Source organism: Punica granatum, chromosome 6 (assembly GCF_007655135.1).
Source record: "Punica granatum isolate Tunisia-2019 chromosome 6, ASM765513v2, whole genome shotgun sequence".
In the NCBI taxonomy this organism is placed as follows: Eukaryota; Viridiplantae; Streptophyta; class Magnoliopsida; order Myrtales; family Lythraceae; genus Punica; species Punica granatum.
Window position 1 is genome coordinate 2489628 of NC_045132.1, and position 17342 is coordinate 2506969.

The window sequence follows — 17342 nt, forward strand, 5'->3', positions numbered from 1 at the left end:
TGAGTCCGAGTGAAGCATTCGAAGCACTTTAACGGTAAGTATCTTGATTAAGAAAGTAAAATTATGTTTATTTGCATTTGAATGGTTGTGTTGGGGTTTGCGATAATCATGGATTAGGTTTATGAATAGTTATTGTTTTAGTGGATTTTGATTTGAAGATTTGGAGCTATGTACATTGGGCTTTTGGGTGATCCCACTATGTTAAAACCTCGCTGCATATGTTATTTTGTTAAACAAGTGTAGATTTACAGAAAATATATTGCACAACCGGTTGTGTTGTGATAAGACTATTTGTTTGAAGTAGAAGACTGTGTTAGGGGTTAACTAGTATTTGCTCTATATGTATGTAATAACTAATCTTGGCTTGCGAATGTAATTTTTTGAATACTTAATTAAAGTGAACGAAGGGCTTAATTGTTTTATATATTTTGTGAATTGAGAAACTGGTTTTAATTAGTTTCATAGTAGTAGAAAAGTGGAGAAGTGTAAGTAAAGTTGATTTTGATTAGCTATTTTTATGAATTTTGCAAGATGAAAAATAATATTAATTATATGCGTAATTAGAGTTGTAGAAGAATAATAGTATGTATATTCGTGACGAAAGTATTGATTTTCATATGGATTGCATTATTTGGGGTGAGCTACAAGTGTATTAATGGCCATGACGCTAAACCGTTATATCTGGCCTTTAAATCTTGGTCATTGTATTAATTACCATCTATTTGCTAAACCGTTAGATCTGGCCTCTAAATCCTAATTGTTAATGCTTTCTACTAGATGAGTAGGTTGTAGGTAATTGATATTTATTATTTATAATTTGATTAACATTGAAGAAGCCCCTTGATTAATAATAAAAATTCAAAAAAAGTAACATTGGAAAGGAAAGAAGGTAATGGTTAGTTCGACAATGGTCTCTGGCTATCACTGGTGCTTGGATGATTCCTCCTCTGGCTCTCTCTTCGTCATCTCACTATATCAGTGGATGCTCTCGACTTTTCAGTCCTATGTATCAGCTTTCATAGTCCATAGTGTAGTACTCATCACTTTCATCTTCCATGGAGAAAGTCTGGACTGTGTATTTTTAAGGTGGTGCGTGGATTGTTTGGTGAAAGTTGACAATTTGGAAGTATCTAACGGTATGTATCGTAGGCATGAAAGTTTTGATTTTGATTTCCATTTTATTGTTAAATTAGGGTTTAATGATGCATATGGATTTAGTTATGTAGTAGTTAGGGTGTAATGAAATTTTATTCCGAGACTTAGATTAGGAAGGTTTAGTAATTCGTTTGACTAAGTAGAACATTGATTTAGGGGAGAATTAGTATTTTGTTGTATGTGTGTAAGTCTCAAAATAAAATTTAATAGATAATTTATATTAACATAGAGTTTGTTGTTGTGTTTTTCTATAATGTGATTTGAAAATTTGATTTAAATATTTTTCATAGTTAAAACAAGTTGCAAAAGTTGTCTGGCGTATTATGAAATTGATTATCAAATATAAAATTAAATTGGATTGAAGTGAAGCTATTATGCATATTTGTTAAATATAGATTTGAAGATGCTTGTAACAATATGACGAATATGAAAAAAAAATCAAGTGTCTGCATAAATGAGAAATTTTTTAAGGGAAAGTGGTGAATTCATAATCTAAATGAATGATTAAGGCATGATTAATTATTAATTAATTTAGTGTAATATATAGTTTAATGTTCCTTTTGTAAAACTCGTCATTTGAATGGTTAGATTAATTAGTTGTATATAATGAGGTGTAGTAGTTGCATATTGTAAGGTAAAGTTGAGAAGGGATATAATTGGATGTGATACGTCATTGATGTGTTCCATGAGATATTAATCAGGTGGGTGTTGGTCCATTCTGCAAAAGTCCAACGCTAGAGAAAGTGGTAGGAACAAGTGAATCAGTTGGAGCACTTTGAGGGTAAGTATATATGTGGCATTGCATATGAATGTGAATGTTAGTATTGTATTTTGCAATTTGCAATGAGAGTCTGTAGTGGATTTTAGTTGAGAACCTAGCGCTTTGTATAGTGGTATGTTGGGTGATTCTACCTTGCAAATGGTACTTAGTTGAACACATGAAGCTACAGGGATAAATAATTGTACAACATGCTCTGTTGAACTCCGAGTATATTTACCAGAAGGCAAATATTATTTTTATGTGTTAACTAGTATATGCTCTTTATGTACATAATAGTTAATGTTGGTCTCCGAATGTTAATTTTTGAAGAGATGATTAAGTAAGGTAAATGGAGAGGTTAAATGATATCTATATTTTGTCTATTGGGAAATTGATTTTAATGAGTTCAATAGGATAACCTAGTCGAAAAGTTCTGAACTATAAGTTAAAAATGAGTTAGTAAAGAATTCATTTTGTATTCAATAATTGTAGTCTTTGATTTCATGATAATTGTGAAGCGTTTTTACTGTTGTTAATTAGATTGTTGCTATACTTAGAAGATAATAAAATAAAAATTTTGTTTTGGGCGATATGGTATTTGTTGGTGCGTGGAAATATGAATTTTTTTGAAAATATGTTAATTGTTGGCATACTCGGTGAAACTGGAGAAGTTAAGAAGTGTAACTTGAAATAGATTTATTTAAAGGAAAGTTAAATTAGGGGATGTGAAAGTTGCTTAATAATATTTTCATGTTAATAAAGAAATTTAAATATGTCCATATTCATGAATATTGTAAAAGTTGTCAACTATAAGTTGAAATTGCATTTATAAGGGAAAATGACACCATATATCACAGTTTGAAAACAATTATCATAGTGCATCATATTTCGAAAAATTAACATGGTGCATCACGAAAATTTTGAAAATTTTCATCGTGCATCATTTCCGTCAATTGATGGACGGAAAACTAACGTAACACGTTATTTGGACAAACGGTGCCAATGTGGCCGTGCTTACTCAGCATCTGGGTCCCACCTGGCTATGATAATATGATGCACTGTGAAAATTATTTTTAAACTGTGATGCGCGGTATTTTTTTCCCATTTTAATATTTGTTTGTTAACTTTTTCCTAAAACTTATTTCCTAAAAAAATAGCTTTATTGACATTTTCAACCATCATGAATTTAGTAAACGATGAAAATTGTAAAATAGCTTTAATTGACATTAGAAAGAATTTGTACTTATATTGTGATGTCTATCTCCAAATAAATCGTTTGCCTTCTAATAGAAATATAATGGGCCGTTTGGATTCAGGGTTAAAGTTACAAAACTTTAACTTTGATTTTGATTGTGGAAAAGGACAAATGAGATGAGATTATAAATTTAACTTGGAAAATGTGTGTTTTTGTTGTGTAATGTGTTAAGTTAAAGTTAAAGTTAAAATTTTTGACTTGGGAAATGTGTGTTTTTGTTGTGTAGTGTGTTGAGTTAAAGTTAAAGTTAAAATTAAAAAAGTTTAACTCGCAATCCAAACAGACCCTAAATCACTCTCCTTCCTTTGTAATCCTCTAAGTCTATATAATCAATGCTTTGAAGCCTTCACATATTTCATGTATATGTTACCATAGGTGTATCATGTGCCTCATTGCTTCTAACTTAATCAAATTGAGGACTAGAAACAACTTCCTTAAAAGTTAATTGGGTACACTATATGATCACTACATATCGATTAGGATCTTCTACCATTTTAAAAAAAAAACAGTCATTAGGACAAACATATCTCCTTTCCCATAAAGATTTCTTGGCACTTGTTCAACCACACGTACCTCTAGATTAGGATCTTTATCAAGAGTTGGTGGATTCACTAACTTCTACTGGTCATGGACATGTCTATCCACAGGAAGTGGTTCCAAAACATTAGCAATACGAGAATTTTTTAAATAGCAATATCATTGTTTGTTTTGCCCTAAAGGTGCAAGAGCTCAATTGCTGTATTTTGACGATCTCGTCTGTATGAATAGTACGTATCTCAAATTGATATTTCCTTATATTGTAATATTCAGCATCTTTCTTGTGGATCTTCGAGAGGTTCTGCTTAATTTCTTTCAGCTTGAAGTACATTGATGAAGTGCCCAGAAGCTCGAAAACCATTTCCAACAGGCTATACAATCCAAGTCTACGACTGTTTCGGAAAACCATCTATAAATGCTTGAAAGAAGTCTAGAGCTGGAACCTATCACCAAAAATGAGAGCAAGAAACGAACAGTCTACAGGTGCACTACTATCTCCTCGAGTGCAATATAAGTTCCGGAGAGTGCAATCACTACTCCCAATAGAATGATGGCCCCTATCATGACATTTTCAAACCTGAACCTCCTGTAACTGCCTGAGATTAGCATAGGCACGGGAGGATTATTGATACGGATACGTTGAGAAAAGCTCCCATGAGGGACATAAGGTACCCTAAGAAGGGTACACAGAGGGCCACGAGAACGGTGCTTATCACCAATGTTGTACTTATGAAAATTCGAAGCGACATCTTATTTATGGGGCCACGGATGTGTTGTTTGGCGGCATTGATGATTGGGGCCACCATTAAAGCATTCTTCAAATGGGATTCACGAGGGTCATGTAAATCACTACCTTTGAGCTCAGTTTTACAACTGGAAGGTTGAGAGTAATTTAAGATTCAACAGCATCCTCGAACATTAGGTACCCCATGACGACCATTGAGGCGTAATTGATGGTGCAGAGGATGAAGCACGCCACAAGGACCTGCAATTCGAAGTCCCACATGTTTTAGGTTTCACTACCTACTAGATTTGCATAGAAGATCCTAAGATAGAAAAGGGAAAAAAATATTAGGAAATAAGTTTTAGGAAATAAGTTAACAAACAAATATTAAAATGGAAAAAAGACACCGTCCATCACAGTCTAAAAATAATTTTCACGATGCATCATATTATCATGGCCAGGTGGGACCCAGATGCTGAGTAAGCACGGCCACATTGGCACCGTTTGTCCAAATAACATAGGCACGGGAGATTAGCATAGGCACGGGAGAATTATTGATACGGATACGTTGAGAAAAGCTCCAGCGAGGGACATAAGGTACCCTAAAAAGGGTACGCAGAGGGCCACAAGAACGGTGCTTATCACCAATGCTGTACTTATGAAAATCCAAAGCGGCATCTTATTTGTGGGGCCATGGATGTGTTGTTTGGCGGCATTGATGATTGGGGCCACCATTAAAGCATTCTTCAAATGGGATTCACGAGGGTCGTGTAAATCACTACCTTTGAGCTCAGTTTTACAATTGGAAGGTTGAGAGTTATCTAAGATTCAACAGCATCCTCGAACATTAGGTACCCCATGACGACCATTGAGGCGTAATTGATGGTGCAGAGGATGAAGCACGCCACAAGGACCTGCAATTCGAAGTCCCACATATTTTAGGTTTCACTACCTACTAGATTTGCATAAAAGATCCTAAGATAGAAAAAGGAAAAAAAATATTAGGAAATAAGTTTTAGGAAATAAGTTAACAAACAAATATTATAATGGGAAAAAGACACCGCACATCACAGTCTAAAAATAATTTTCACAATGCATCATATTATCATGGCTAGGTGGGACCTAGATGCTGAGTAAGCACGGCCACATTGTCACCGTTTGTCCAAATAACGTGCCACGTCAGCTTTCCGTTCATCAGTTGACGGAAATGATGCACGGTGAAAATTTTCAAAATTTTCGTGATGTACCATGTTAATTTTTTGAAATATAATGCACTGTGATACTTGTTTTCAAACTGTGATATGTCCTGGAATTTTCCCTTTTATTGGAACACAATATAATTATATATGGAACAAGAGAATATGGAAAAAATGACTAATAGAACTTGAAATGGATATTGTTAACATTAAGTAAACTTTCTGGGGATGTGAAACTCGTTTTATTAAAATTTTTACAATATATATGTTTATGAATAGATGAGGCTAGTTTATGTAGATTATAATACATGTTTATATTCCTAGGAAAGTTGACAGGGAAGAAGAGGAAATAGAATGCAAAACAAGTATCGGATCAGCATGAAGAAAGTTACGACAATACGGATGGATCTGGGGCTCCAAGAGAGCTATGAGTGATGACGTGGAGTTTTATGATAATTGCGTGATGCTTGATTAGATCATGTTGAATGAAATAGATGGTTGCATGAATTAATATGTTATTATGCTTTTATGCTCGTAGGTGAAAATTGAAAATGCGTTGCTCCTCTGAACGAGTAATGACTAATTTGAATAAATTCAATGAAGAGAAAAAGAGAGCTGTTGTGGAATTAGGTTTTGGGGGTTATTGCATCTTTCGTGCGTGCAGTTGAATTGAGCATTGTGTATATTTTTGCTCAAGTGTTACGATTATATGAATAAAAAATTAGTTATGCATGGCTTTGTCAAAGTTGTGCGAGAGGAAGATGTTGCAAATATGATGGGCCTTAATGGAACAGGACTAGATGTCCCATGTGGGGGTAGTGAAGATGAAATATCATCGATAGTTGAGAAAATGGAGGCATTGTGAATATAAACGTTTTTTGACATGGAGCAGAAGTTGGTGGACTCTAATGTTATGGTAGATGAAAATTTTAAACAAATGGATGTGCATCCTATTCTTGGTCTATATCCGTCTTATTTCAATGTAACCTTACCTTGCTATAGTCCGTATACCTCGTCTTCTTTACTGGGTAACATATCTCTACGTTCTTTAAAATCTAGGACAAGCACAAAGGATTCCTCTTCTTTCTAGAGTAATATCTTCCTCCGTTGATCTTCCAATTTCTACTCTACATGGAGATTAATGAAATGTCTGATAAAGTAATACGCTAATAGTAATATTTGTTTATTATTTCTTTTACATTGATTAGACTAAAATCTACCACCTCCAACAACTTATGGTAGCAGATATGTTATTCAATTGGGAAGGTTGGGAGCATTTATTACATGCCATATTCTACTGAGGTTATAGTGAAAATTGGATTACGTGATAATCTTACTCCAACAAGAGATAATAATAAGTAACTATTATTTTTAGGTCTAATACTGCAATATGTGTTCGTGTAAGCTTGATTTTCAAACCTCGCCCTTTTTTAAAAATAACTTTGAGAAATTTAAGTTTACTTGTACACATTTTATTTGTTAGCTGTCTAATATAGACGTTCTCTTATTGTTTAGGGTATGCATCACTTGGTATCTAGAGTCCAACGAGGACGGCTAATATAAGTTCAAGTAAGGTCTGCCCGCTAAGGGATTCAACTCTCTCAATCATCGATTTTCTCCATTCACAAGACTCAAACATGATACCCACTTAAGGAGAAGAAACGCCTAATGAACATAACCATTATACGTTGGTAAAATACTTAATTTAGTGCACATCAATTTAACTTGTTTATTGTCATCTTTGATGACAAAAATTTCCTAATTCTATTGAACAACCGCTATCTTCGCGTAGTGGAATGACGTGTGACTTTTCTTATATTTCACATATTGCACTGTACTTATCTCAATTTTCCAAAAGGTCCTAACCTTATACCATGAAGTGATAAGTATGACAAATTGAGCTAACTTATCACACATACAACAACATTTAATCCAGAAAGGAATGTGGTGATAAGTTTTGCTCAAGAAGTGATAAAAAGCCTAATTTGCACTGACTTATCATGCAGCTACATAAATTATCACATACTTTTAAAAAAGTAATAAGCTCAGTTTAAGAAGTGATAACTAGCTCAGTCTAATGTATCACAACTTCAGCATCAATTATCGCAAGAATCGAATGTGGTGAACTAAGTTATCACATATTGCACTTCCCTTATCTCGATTTCGCAAAACAATGATAACCTCAAACCGTGAAGTGATAACAATGACAAATTTAGCTAACTTATCACATCTTCGGCAGCGGTTATCTCAGGAATCGAATGCGATGATAAGTTCTACTCAAGAAGTGATAAGAAGGTCAATTTGTACTAGCTTATCATATATTGTACATGAATTATCACATATTTTTCATACAGTAATAAGCTTGATTTAGGAAGTGATAACTAGCACCGTTCAACTAACTTATCAAATCATGTGCTGAGATTAGCGAAAAACTCCTTCTATAAGATAAGCCCGGTCTAATAAGCGATAACCCCTTAAATTGAACGAAGTTATCACATATTGGACATCACTTATCTCGATTTTACAAAAAAGTGATAATCTTAGACCGTGAAGTGTTAACTAGGACAAATTTAGCTGACTTATCACATCTTCGGCAACAGTTATCGCAAGAATCGAATGCGGTGATAAGTTCTGCTCAATAAGTGATAAGAAGGTCAATTTTTAGTAGCTTTTCATATACTATAACAAGCTTGATTTATAAAGTGATAACTAGACCAGTTGACGCAGCGTACACGCGAGTAACCTGTCACAGACCCGTTGATTCGCGCACGAATACCGGAACTATGACCTTCAATCCCTATTGATTCTTCGAATTCCTAGGAAATTTGCATCCAACTCGAACAAATTCGAGAATTGGGCAAAGAGCATGCAAGCTCCAATTTTTATTGATAATCAAAACAACAACCATTTCAGCCTAGGGCTTACAAAGCTTAAATAGAGATTAAGAAAACCTAAATTGCACAAAAAGAAATAAACTTTCCTAAAATTGCCAAAACACCCAAATAACGATAAAATGCCCGTTTGAGACCCTAAACGATGGAATTCGCCTAAACTATCGAAATTTCAAGGCCAAAGGCCATGAGTTTTGCTCCTGAGGCCGTTTCCTTTGAAATAGGGTCGTTTGAATCTATTTTTCTCCAAGTACAAACTTGTCAGGTCTTCTGCCGCATCACCAGTTCAACTAACTTATCAGATCATCTACTCAAATTATCAAAAAACTCTGTTTCTAAGATAAGCCTGCTTGAATAAGCGATAACACCTCAAATTGAACTAAGTGATCACATATGGAACTTCACTTATCTCGATTTCACAAAAAAGTGATAATCTCATACCGTGAAGAGATAATTATGACAAATGTAGCTAACTTATCACATATTCAGCAGCAATTATCACAAAAATCGAATTCTGTGGTAAGTTCTGCTTAAGAAATGATAAGGATGTCAATTTGTACTAGCTTATCATATATTCTACATGAATTATCACATATTTTTTCATACTGTGATAAGCTTGATTTAGGAAGTGATAACTATAGCCCGTTTAACTAACTTATCAGATCATTTACTCAGATTATCGAAGAACTTCCTCTCTAAGAGAAGCCCGATTGAATAAGCAATAACCCCTCAAATTGAACTAAATTATCACATATTGCACTTCACTTATATCTATTTCCCAAAAAAGTGATCACCTTGAACCGTGAAGTGATAACTAGGACAAATTTAGCTAGCTTATCACATTTTCAGCATCGGTTATTGCAGGAATCAAATTCAGTGATAAATTCTGCTCAAGAAGTGATATGAGGTCAATTTGTACTAGCTTATCAGATATTGTACATGAATTATTATATATTTTTCATACTTTAATAAGCTTGAGTTAGGAAATGATAACTAGCCTCGTTCAACTAACTTATCAAATCATGTACTGAGATTGCCGAAAAACTCCCTTTCTATGATAAGCCCGCTTGAATAAGCGATAACCCCTCAAATTGAACTAAGTTATCACATATTGCACTGCACTTATATCGATTTCACAAAAAAGTGATAACCTCATACCGTGAAGTGATAACATGGACAAATTTAGTTAACTTATCACATCTTCAGCAGCAGTTATCCCACAAATCAAATGGGGTCATAAGTTCTGCTCAAGAAATGATCAATAGGCCAATTCATACTGACTTATCATGCATTGCATATGAATTATCACATATATTTCATACTTTAATAAGTTGATTTAGGAAGTGATAACTAACCCCATTTCATCTAACTTATCAGATCATGCATAGAGATTATTTGAGAATTCCCTTTGTAAGATAATCCCCGTTGAATAAGTAATAACCATACAAATTGAACAAAGTTATCACAAATTGCAACCAGTTCTTATCTCATTTTCCCTATAATATGATAACCTCATACCTTGAAGTGATAATTATGAAAAATTGACTTAATTTATCACATCTTTAGCAACAATTATGCAATAAGTCGAATTCGTGATAAGTTGGGTTCAAGAAATTATAATAAGCCCAATTTTTACTAACTAATCATATATTGTACCCGAGTTGTCACATAATTTTCAAATTGTGATGAGTCCGGTTGAGAAAGTGATAATTAGCACCATTTCAACTAACTTATCCGATCGATACTGTGATTATCTGAAAAATCCCTTTCTAAGATAAGCCCGGTTATACAAGTGATAACCCTGTAAATTAAACTAAGTTATTACATATTGCGCTATACTTATCTCAATTTCCCTTTAACGTGATAAGCGCAAACCGTGAAATGATAATTAGGACAAATTGGCCGAACCTATCACTCATTGTGCAGTTATTATCTTAAAATTTTTAATTTATGATAAACTCTTTTTTCCATTTTACTATATCTCCAGCGAAATTAATTTTCCAATGTTAAAAATAATTAATTACTAATACTTTTTATTAATCATATCAATTTTTAATATTTTACTGACTTTTTAAAAATAAATGTTCTATTTTTTATAATTGTTTACCCTAAAACCACAACAAATACAAGATTTTTTAAAAAAAATCCACTATTGACTGAATTAACCAATCGACTAGTTATGCCCCACCGCCAGTGGGATGCTGCCATGTTTGGTTTTAGAGTTGTTTTTCCACTCTACTCCATTTAACTCCACTTATCTTCAATTCACAACACAATTATTACTTTTCCCTTTTTTCTCCAATTTTTTAATTATTCAATTCAATTTTTAATACTAAATTCTCTCAATTATTCATTATTTTTTTCCACAATTCAACAACACAATCATTACTTTTTCTCAACTATTCATTACTTTTTCACAATTTTTCTCATAATTCAATAACACAATCTTTACAATTCAATTAAATATATATAAAGTTAGAGTTGAGTTGAGTTTAACTCAACTCTAATATCAAACAAGCCAGTTTCCGTAATTCTATTCTACTTAACTTTTTGAAATAAGAAAAGATAGAAAATAATTATTAGAAGTGTTGACAAATATATAGATGGATGACGAGAGTAGTGGAAATGTCCCAACGCACACCAAGAGGGAGAATGAAAGATATTTAAGGAATTGTTTCAAACTTGAGAGAGCTATTCACTATGGAGTTAGATGGAAGTTACGAGAAACATAGGAGAGGGAGAGAGAGAGAGAGCGGGCTTTCTAATCCAATCCCTCTTATATAGGTTCATGTGGAGTTGCAAGTCATTTCACATATCGATGTCTGCACAGTGTGAAAGTATCAATTCATTACGGTTTTGTTTTATAGACAACAATTAGAACTCGAGAAGAACCCATATGATAGAACGAAGCAATCATGCTAGTTTTTGTCAAACACGAATCGCTCGATACCATTGAATTCCATGTTCATAAAGTAGATCAATACTTCTAACATTGTACATGAAGTAGCTGATCTAGTTTCCTCGCTTTCTGAAGATTTTTAAAGACATGGTGATGAATGAAGAGAAAATTAATTGTTTCCGATTTCGAAGTAAATATTAGGCGAGATTAACGCATCACAATGCTATGCGTAAATTTTAATATATATCAAGAAACATGCAAAAAGAAAAAAAGAAAAAAAAATGCTGTGGCCTCACATGACAATTGCCAAATTTTGATTAGGAAGTTGCAAACATGTTTTAATTTCACCAAATATATTCTTCCGATTTTGCAGAAAAGGAAAGCTTCTCTATAGTGGTATTAACTTGAACCATAAAATTTACTTTTTCTGGTTTCTGCCCCTTAGTGAGTATAAGGTTTCAGATTTCAAGAATCTCGAGAATAAACAATGGAAATGGCAGTGAAAATTGACAATAATGGAAAAATGTGCAGAGAAAAAAAAGGACAATAATGGAAAATGTTTCTTGAATATTCAGAAAACGTTAAATTCCGTTTTCGGATTGAAACTACAATTAGTAGTTAGCCTCTTCCGTATAACCATTTACTATTAAAAAAATAAAAAATAAAAAATAGTCTCTTCCCTTTTAACAGCAATGGAAAATGCTTCTTCCTAAATATTTCTTTCTAATAATAGCGAAAAGTTATACAACTGCATTATTCAAGCATTTATCAAAGCATTAAGACTATTGTAAGATTTACTTACAAAAAGAAAAGACTATTATAAGATACTTTATAATTCACGAAAATTTGTAACAGCCTTTACATGTACATTATTAGTGTTTTTTTTTATAATTACCTTATTAGTGTTACTATTCATCATTTATTTAGTCACATCAATAAGAATATAACAATACGCTAATTTTATGTAACTTTTCTCAAATATATCGTGTCACCTCATAATATTAGTACTTTTGAATAGATATATAATGTATGAACGAGAACAACACCATCTAGTGGATTCAGAACCATATTGTTACAATTCAATTATGTTCTTTTTATTTATTCATAATTTTTATTTTTCCTCCGTATTCTCACGGGAATTAATATTTAAAATAAATAAAAAGGAAAAGCCAAGTAATGTATTGGGTAGCCAATTTTGTCAGCTGAATCCGAAGCAGAGCAATTGTTGGGGGGAATCGTGGAGTGGACCACTGTTGCCAATGTGGGGGGCAAAGTCGGAATTTCAATGGGATAATGAACGTCTTGTCAAATTTTCGCAATCTTTTCCTTCCAATTGAAGACCTTGTTATCATAATGGTTCTTTTAAAATACATCAAACCTTGATTTGATTTTTCCAAGGAAAAAGCATTTTTCAGGGGTAGAAAAGGTTTTCTATGTTGAAAGAAACATATTTACTTAAACGCTAACATATTAATTACATCAAATTCCGTGACAGTCGAGCTTTTTTTTTTTCGCGGATTCACTATTTACAAATCTTTTTTATGATTAATCTTCCATTCGGCGTCTCCCTAAAAGGAGGATTTTATTGAAACCAATTGGAGAGCACTGCATCGTAGTGTATTTGATAATTAACGATTAATTGTCTTGTTATTTTTAATATAATAAAACACCTATTATATGATAAGAATTTTACTTTTCAATAAGAGAATGCATTCTTTTATAAGAAATTTTTTAATTAAATTTAACAAAACTCCTACTAAATAATAAATTATCTTGTAAAATAACAATCGTCTTGCTATTTTTTAGCGTATCTTCAAAATTATACTTTTAAAGATACTCCGTACTATAACAACACTCATCTTTTATTCCATTATTATCCCATTAGTATGAGTGATATCGTTCAAATTACACTTTCTTGCCTCACGCATACTTTTCCCTTGTATTTCGTAGGATGTCAATAATTGGTTGTATTTTACAAATTTATCAATAAATTTTTCATTATTGCATAAAGGAAGTGACGAAATAATTTCGATTTGTGGGGAAAAGATTAGTATTTCGGTATATGGGATGCTTTCTTTAGATAGATAGATAAAACAAACAAATAAATAAAGGATAGAAATTATAGAAAATTTATGAAGTCTCATTTTCAATCGGTAGAGGACCATATATGTATGGATGGACCCGATCGGGTCTACCGTGAAGTGGCCGAAATGATTAGTAGTCCGGATTTCGAATTTTGACAAATTTAATCTCATGCAATAGGAAACTGACACATGTCCCCGAAAAACCACTCATGTCAAAAAGGAAATATCAAAATCAAATCCCACTCCTCTTCCACATCATAAATGCGTCTCATTCCGTCTAGCCTTAAAAGTTGGAGCATTTTCTAATCCATCAACCATGAGTGTGCTAAATACTAATCTCTCTCCTTTTTATTAATAAAAAAACACAAACCTTTTACATTTTAATAATTTTAATACGAATTTTTTTTCTAAAATATGTAAATTTTCAATTTGATAACAATTCTAATACGGCGTCAAATTTTTTATTAATTTGGACAGAATTGAAGTCACAGAGGGCACTGGCAACTCTAATCGAGAGGGTGATGGCCAGCGTCGTAGTTCCACCTACCGAAATCGGGAGAATTCCCAATTTGAGGGTTCTCCCGATTCTGGGGGATATGGGCCTCGATTTCGGCCACCACCCTCCCGATTAGAGTAGCCAGCTCCCTCCCTTCCGATTGGGATCGTCGGCGTCCTTTATGGCCTCAATTCCATCCAAATTAACGAAAAATTTGATGCCATGCTATAATTATTATCAAATCGAAAGTTTGTGCATTTTTAAGTTAAGGAAAAAAATCGTGCTAAAATTATTAAAATGTAAAAAGTTTATGTTTTTTAATTATTAAATCTTTTTTTTTTTGCTGTAACTAATTCTTTGATAAATGTAATTGCATGCCATAAGATTCAAGTATCAATAATACCCGTACTTTTGGAAAATTGAATGTCATTGTCAAATTCAAAATTGACGTGCTACAATCAATTCCTACTAATCTAGGTGCCGCGATTTAATTTGATGGGTCACACTTTAATATGTCATATCAATTTAAGATACAGTCTCACTTGGATCAATTATACTGCTAAACAGAATTAAGTTCTGCGACTCTTATAGGATTGATCTTCGCTGTTTGTCTCCTGGGTGAGCGCGATTAGCATTACATGTAGGTGGATATTTGTTCTGAATCCATGTTGAGAAGACAGATATGAATATTATCGATTCTAATGTTCTTATTGCTTATGGATTACTAGCCATTAAATCGTATGATAATCTTTGCAAATATCATGATCATCTAGTAAGAAATGAAAGGGGTGTCATGATTTACATGGAGCTAGAAACTCCAACAGATTTGATTTAATGATTAAGGAGGAACTCGTATTTTCATCCGATCTCGAATTTGAAATTCTCCAAGCTACTTGGACGTTTTTGGTTCGACTACCTGCACCGTATACCGTCAAATAGTTTAGATGGACAAAGCTCAAAAAAAAAAAGTCACATGGAGTGGGCCCACGTTGATCAGACGCCTGTTGTTGTTAAGTATGTGGCCCCAGGGGGGCATCAATTGCCACGATGACCAAGCAATTTCCCACATCAACAAACTATCCTAATTTCACCAAAAAAAAAAAATTCCTAAAATTAGCAAATTAGTCCCTTTTTTTCATATGGACTTGACACGACTAATTTCTACGACCTACATGAAGTTCGTGTGACAAATAAATCCTACCACACAAACCATCAAGTGCCTCAATCAGAGTATTTCCCGAAAAATTTCATGGTAACATGAACTTGGGTCATCGTTGGTGAATCGCTATTATCGATTAGCTAATTCTTGGAAATTATTATGTAATTTTATTATATTGAGGATAAAAAAGAAAAGAAAGAAGAGATAGAATTACTATTAGTCGGTGGAGGAGGGCACCGACTATTGTACTGACCAAACCGATGACAAAGACTTGCTTGAGTTTCCATGATCTCTCCTCTTCCTTTTCTAGAATAAATCTCCAGTTTGCTGATAATTAAGGAACTAGCCATTTCACCTACATATTGTGCGAAAGTATTATTCGTAGCATAAATTTTTTATTTTATTATATAGAGTCTTTAAAAATATGCGATAGTCACGAACCACACCTATAAAATCGCTAATGACACACTATGCAAGGACATGATAAATATTAATGCAACGGATGATGTTGCAAAGTGTAATCGTGAATGAAGATATAGGCCTAAGGTGACCTTTCCCATGGCGGTGATGCCCGACTTCATTCCCTACCGGCTACCGCACTTCTCTCCCTCCCATTTTACCGTCCACCATCTCAAAGTATATTTCCATTGATTTTTTTAAAATTTTTGGATTTAAAATAATAATTTTTTTATAAATTTTAAAATGTCATGTGGGCATTTTTATGGGAATTTGAGGAGTAGAAGTATAAGAAACAAAATGTTTAATATTAAGAAAAAATTAAACAAAAATGAATTATGATAAAAGAATAATTTTAAAAAGTTGAGACCAAAGTTAAAATCTTTTCTAGTAAAAAATCTAAAAAACAAAGGACAGAAATAGAAAAGTAATCAAAGTTACTGGATGGAAATGAACTAAGAAAAAGGAAAATGACTAAAACAGAAAAATATTCAAAGGTATATAATTTAAACAATAAAAAAATTAGAAAAAGAACAAAAATAAAAAAGCATCCAAACCTAGAGGACAAAGGTATAGTTTTCCCTTTCAAAAATAATTTTCAATAGAGTTGTATGAACGCTTTTGAATAGTTCACTTATAATTTTATAATCAACGTTTGTATTATGTCTTGTAAATTTATTTAATTTCTTTAACAATTTTAGTTTTATTATATATAATTATAGTATTTTATATATTTTTATTCTTTTATATTATTTTCAAATTTATGGAATCTTCCTTATGAATAGAGATTGTCATTACTCCATATAATATCATTTTTTTCAATTTATATAATCTTTTTCGTGGGTAAGGATTGTTATTGTTCTATACGATGAGATATTTTATATATATATATATATATGCATATTAACTCGATTTTTTATGTATTCAGTTTAAAATATTGTTTTAGAATCTATTAAAAGGTAATCATTTTTATGATTCGTGATTCTTATTTTTAACACATTAAATATTACATTTCAATAAGCTCATACACATATGTGTTTAGTTTTTATGATAAATTATACATATGCTTAATTAATTTTTGTAAGAATATCAAGATTTTTATATCAATTTTTATAAGATAGGCTCAATTTTTATATGTCACGTTAAGTTAATTGTTTATATACATTTATCACTTATATATAATTAATAAATTACAACAAAGATTTTCTCTTAATTGTATTTAGTAAGAGATTTAGGTACATTTAATTGTAATTATTGAATATTTTTAATCATTATTTTTTGTTTTTAATATTTTCTATATTCTTTAAATTTTCTTTTAGTTATTATATATTTGAGTAGGAGATTTATATACATTAATTGCATTTATTAAAAATTATTTATTATTATGTTTATTTTTTCATTTTTTTTAAATTTTCTTTAAAACATTTATTATGCACCCAAGTAAATTTTACTTATATAAATATAGAAGATTATATAAAATATAATTACAGTCCTCCATCTATAGGATTATGCAGGTTAAGTACTAAACTAATGATAAGATATGTAAGCCCGCATAAGGAATATTGATGGACTCATGGGCCAATTTCAGAACACTCACTTTTGAACTCAATTTGTTCAACTATCCTAAATAGTCCTATTATCTCTGGCTCAAGAACATACATTTCAACTATAAAAATAGATAGGACTTTAAATCATTAATTACAACATTTATTGATCTCAAGTTAGTTTAA